Here is a 5,673-nt window from a genome sequence, read left to right as displayed (position 1 = left end):
GAGCTTCTAGCTGAGGATCTTGGGTAATCAGTTCAGTGGGTTTGTGTTGTGTATCGCGATGATGCTCGAAATGTCCCTTTATAGGCCTGCGTCTGTTTCCGGTGACTTTATTTTGAAATTCAGTTCCTGAGAAACGGCTAAAAAGCCTGAGATTATAGGAATTAAACAAATAAATAAAATCAAGGATAATTGTTTGTTATTGTTGAGTAAATAAAAGTGTGTTATTTAGAAAAGAATAACAAATTAGAAGAAAAAATATATTAAAAAAATACAGATTTCATTATTCTGTGGCTCCGAGCCCTATTTCTTTTACTCACAGACGGCGAAAAAAATCAGAAATTATACGATTTAAAATAAAAGCAATAATTATGGCTTGATATTGAGTAAGAACATGTTTTTATGAACCACACAGCTTCTGGTCTTCCTCCAACACGTAATGCCGTGAGACTACCAATAGAAATACATTGCTTTTAAAATCGTGCTGTGCAACACGAAAAAAAGGGGAAAATCGTGTTGGTGAACACGAATCGATAGATTAAAAATCGTGTTGGTGAACACGAAATGCCATGAGACTGGGTTGAATATTTGTAATGTTCAGAGGTTGTTGTGTTTAATATTCATGAGAATATGTGTCATTGTTCAAAAGATCATAAACAAACATTTGCATAAAGCATATTTGTCTACTCATATGTTGATAATAGTATTAACAACTTGAAAAATATCCCTCTAAGGTACATTTAGAACAGATACAAAATGTGCGATTAATCACGATTAACTATGGACAATCATGCGATTAATCGCGATTAAATATTTTAATCTACTGACAGCCCTAATTGTAACATACAGCCAATGTTGCAGGGAAGAGAACCTATCAAAAAATAGCCTCATATAATATATTGGATACAATATTAACACTAACAAAATCAACAATGTTTAAACTACTGTGTCAATAATGTTCACCTTTATCTATTATAAACCTTTCAAATTGTTGTAAATTGAGTAATAATAAACTAATACATTTGTGAAGTTATAGTTTAAACGTATTATCCCAACCATAAAACCCAAGGTAATGGGATATTTCCATGACATTTTAGAATATTGCAGAAAACAACATCTGTTGCACGCGCGTTTATGATGCTTACACTTTTTATCCAGCAGGATAGTCTCCTCATATTAACTCTTTATACAAGTTGAACTAAAGCTAACATCTGGCTATAAAGGAATCACATCAGGGTCACATGACTTCACGGCCCCCTTCGCTAAGCTAAAGGTGTCTAATGTTCAGTATGATGACGTTTAGTCGTCTTATTTAGACACTTATTAACAACCGCCATTTTTTAAAACACATAAAAGCTCTGAATGTTCACCAGTGGAGTAACTTCATATTTAATATTGCAGAACAAAATACACACATTTCATAAGCTTTTATTAACCACAACATCCGCAATCAAGAATTTAACGAAAAACCAATGACCTTCTTACAAGGCAACCTGGACATGCTGAAATGCTCACTTATTACCAGGTTAAGGACTAATTCCTGCAAATCTCTGTTGGACTATGACATTAAAATTAACTTGTGTGCTGCCTATTTCTATGCTTATAGAGTTGGGTGAGTGAGCGCTCCTTGGTTGTGTTGGTTTGCTCGGAGCGTGTCAGAGTGAGCGCTCTCTGCTTTGCGAGTATCTTTGTAAACGGAGCACGGAGATCAACACATGGAGCAGAGACGTCATGTAAACTGTGTTCGTGTCTGTGATTCTTGAGCCTTGGAGACTATTTGTCTTTGAGTTATTAATGTGCAATTTGGATGTGTTACGTGCAGAATGTTTGAAGTTTGTACCTTTTGGTCTGAAGCTAGTTTAATGTGTGCTAATTTAGCTAATTGTGATCTGTGCTATTTCTAGCTAATAGTGATGCTAATGATAGCTAATTCCTTTAATAGTAGTATGTGTGTCGTTTTTACAGTGCTACTTATATGTTATGTGAAGCCTGCATACTTATATGTGTTTTATTTCTGTATTGTTACAGTTTTAGAAAGTCAAATACATCTACAGTAAAGTCAAGAAAGCAAACCTTGGACCTTTATTGGAGGACTTTTAAATGCGTAGCTGTCTAGCGACGCAAAAGGATACGCGCTGTAAGGGCAGAACAACTAGAATTAGATATTTGTGCCAGGAAGGCTGTACATCACAGACCACACACATTTGTTTAGTCATGCATGAACGCGTGTGCTCACCTCTCTGCAGAGCTGTCGGGCTCTATGAATCGGATGAGTGGGGGTGCAGAAAGCGTTTCGGTGGCAAATATTCCTCCCTGCAGCTGGACACCGAAGCCGTTGAGTGGGTCGCCTGTTAGGACAACCTCACTGGTCTCCACATGAACCACCTGACCACCGGGACCCACTGAACTGGACGCCAGGGACACTGAACACACACAACAGTGATATTTTATATTAATTTCCCTTCAGAAAATGATATTATTGTAAAAACAGACAAAAGGACTCACAGGAGCTTTTGTGCTCTTTCTTTCTCTGCCGTCGTTTAAGCAGCGAGTTACGTGGACTCATGGGAACTGTAGGCCTTGGCAAGGTGCTGGAGCTCTGGCTACTGGGGCCCGATGTTGTAGAGCCGGGAGAGAAACTGGCCGATACTAGAGCTGAAAAAGAAAAAGACTATAACCTCTCTGAAATAGAAAATGTGTTGAGGCAACTTCAAGGGTTTCAGCCCATTATCATGTAAAGCAGTTACTTCGGTATTCTTCCATATAACATCTTGGCTTAGCAAGCAAGGTTGTTAAATCTAAATCTTTGGCATAATGTAAGTAGTTTTCTTTAAATAAGTAACAACTTTAGCTAGTAGTAGCTAAAGTTAAATAAAACCAGTACCGAATATACTATATAATATATATATTTGAGAAACGGGGATGTTGGCTTATTAACTTTGCCTGCGTTCTTACACTTGCAGTAGTCGAGGCTGTTGATGGTGTTATTATTCGAGGCGGTCCACGACTTGTTGAGGGTAGCACTTGTGTTGCAGAGACTGGAGTTTAAAGTATGACTGAAGTTCACACAGGGGTCCCAGGAGTGGGGGTGGTCCGACTTCTGAACCTTCACTGGATCACACAAAAATGATTTGGTTACTTGTGAGGACAATAATTCCCTGGACACCAACCTTGAACCTTGGTGTTAAAACTTTGAAGGTGCCCAGTTTTCTATTTTGTTGACAAAAAACATGTTTTACATCAGGAGTTTCTCACCAAATCATAGGCTATTGTAAATCCTGTGAATAATAATAATAATGCTGAATCAATACCCATTCCTGTATTGTTTAGCTAACATCATTGTTGCAAGTGTAGTTTTGCGGTTTTTGTGCCTTACTGGCATTACCTGCCGATCAGTAGGACAGCTTAACACTACTGTAAACTGTGTCAATCTTAACATTTGTTAGTTACAAACATGTTTGGTGTGTCACTTTAGGCATGAAAGCTGAGCTTCCTTTAAATAATATAATGTGATCACAACTTTGGCTTCTAATTCCATGCAAAATAATATAAACCAATGCCTGGGACAGCAGTAACAACCTAATTACAGATGTAGCACTCCAGATAGGACTCCACCCAGCGGATTCCAACCAAAAACCCAGCGATCGCAGTGGCTGGGAGATTAAAGCCCTCCCACTATTTCCTAAGAGGGCGATGCCAAATTTACCCATTTGTTCAATTTCAGGATTTAACCATGAGATTGCGCTTCATTCACAAATACACAAAGACAACTGGGTGTTGTAGACCTTAGTTTGTTTGCAATGTTTGCAGCTCTGCATTTGTATTTCTTGAATACTGTAGCATTTAATCACTTAAAAAACATCAATATTTTAGATCAAATAAAGTATATCTAATCTTATTATCTTAATTGTAATTCAATAATATATAGTCTTTATATATTAAATAATCATAATAATAATGTAAATGTTTACACTTCTTTATTTTTTATGCTCATACTTTTACCTTTACAATAGTTTGCATTAATACGCATTATATTTTTTGTAATATTGTTGTGGTGTTTTTACACAGTACAGTAGATCAAAGTAAATCAACTCATACATTATCACGTATTATATAGACCCTCCAGAAAAACGCGATTCTGCAACCGCAGAATTTACCGCATAATCAGCAAAATGGCGCGGATTTTTAAAAGGCCGCATATTTATCAAAAGGGCGCATGAATCCCCGCATTTTGTCCACATTTAAAGTTTGAGAAAAAAAAGGTTAAGCTCGTCTTGACGTGACGTCTTTCAGCCTCGCGCATCACGAATGTAAACCACACTGTATAAGTGGAACGTTGTGGAGCTCACACGAAAGAGAAAACACCACAGATGAAAATATCTAATCCATCTCATTACCGACGAACATTTCTACTAAAGACCGGGCAAAAAGTGGGGGGAAACTATTCTGCACCCCGTGCAACTGTGTGTTGGAGCATAAGAAAATCGACGTGACGACCCACTTTGACTTCATTCAAACATTCGAAAATGCTTTCTGCTGCTGCGGACAAGAAAGCCAACAACTCACGTTCACCGAGGCATCAACCTCCAAAACCCTTTCGAGGGCTACAAGAATTAAGGTGAGTAGCCTACAAGATTGAAGCTGGTCAGATACGAACGAAGTAAATGAAAACAGGAATGAGGCGGAGAAGGGTGTTGTGTGTGTGTGTGTGTGGTGGTTGTGTGTGTTGTGTGTGGTGTGTGGTGTGTGTGGGAGGGGGGGGGTGTGTTTTGTGTGTGTGAGATTAAAATAGCCCAATTGCTTTTTACAATATAATAAACATTGAATGTGTTTAATTGAATAGTAAAGGGTTTAACGTTAGTGGCAGGGTGTGGTGTTAGAGAGAATAAATAAAACAGCCCATATTTAAAAAAAAATCTAAGATTTTTCCCGATATGCATATTTCGCAAACTTCCCGCAGTTTCACCGCATAAAATCACCATAAAAACCCCGCATGTTTAATACGCAGTAATCCAAGGATTTTTAGCCCGCATAATCAAGGGAATTTTACCCGCATAATCAAGGATTTTATTGGCTCGCGTTTTTCTGGAGGGTCCTAATTATACAATAATGTGTTGTATTATTAAGTAAATCATACATTAACCCCATTATAGCAGATGCTACATTGAATGGATGGAAGACGACATTTATGCATCCAATAAATTACAACGGCCTCTTTCTAAATATAAGTTGTACAAACACTTATATATATTTAATACTAATAGACATAATGATTAATTGTTACTTTCAGATGTTATACTTTTCACTTGGGCATTGACAGTTTTGAATGCAGGACATTACTTCTAAACACATATTTTACCTAGTAAATAGTCGAAATACTTCTTCCATTCGTGCTTTTAACCCTGTCACTGTTTTTTCAAAACTTTAATTAAATGTTTGCATATTTCCAGAGACCCTTTCAGACCGCAATGCTGCCCCTGCGTGTATTGCCAAATTGTCCATGGGGAATGTGACAAAAAGTCCAAAGTCTTCCCATCATCTCCTTTTGGTCCACATTCCGATGGGCATTATTTGAAAGAAAGAGAGCCGCAACATAAGCCGGCGTTCACACCGCAGTACTTATTCCCGTACTTTCGTCTTTAGTTCCCTTAGTACCCTTATGTCGCAATTTAACAA

General features: G+C 37.7%; 1 protein-coding gene across 1 annotated transcript in view; it reads left to right on the top strand.

Annotated features, from left to right (window-relative positions):
- LOC104952640 (E3 ubiquitin-protein ligase ARIH2-like) overlaps positions 1–5,673 on the top strand; it is a 21,562-nt gene that overhangs the window by 15,282 nt on the left and 607 nt on the right. The gene's annotated exons all lie outside the window — the stretch shown is intronic.

This window comes from Notothenia coriiceps, unplaced genomic scaffold (genome assembly GCF_000735185.1).
Source record: "Notothenia coriiceps isolate Sejong01 unplaced genomic scaffold, NC01 NC01_scaffold00000339, whole genome shotgun sequence".
Taxonomy (NCBI): Eukaryota; Metazoa; Chordata; class Actinopteri; order Perciformes; family Nototheniidae; genus Notothenia; species Notothenia coriiceps.
This window is presented reverse-complemented; position numbering and strand designations above follow the sequence as displayed.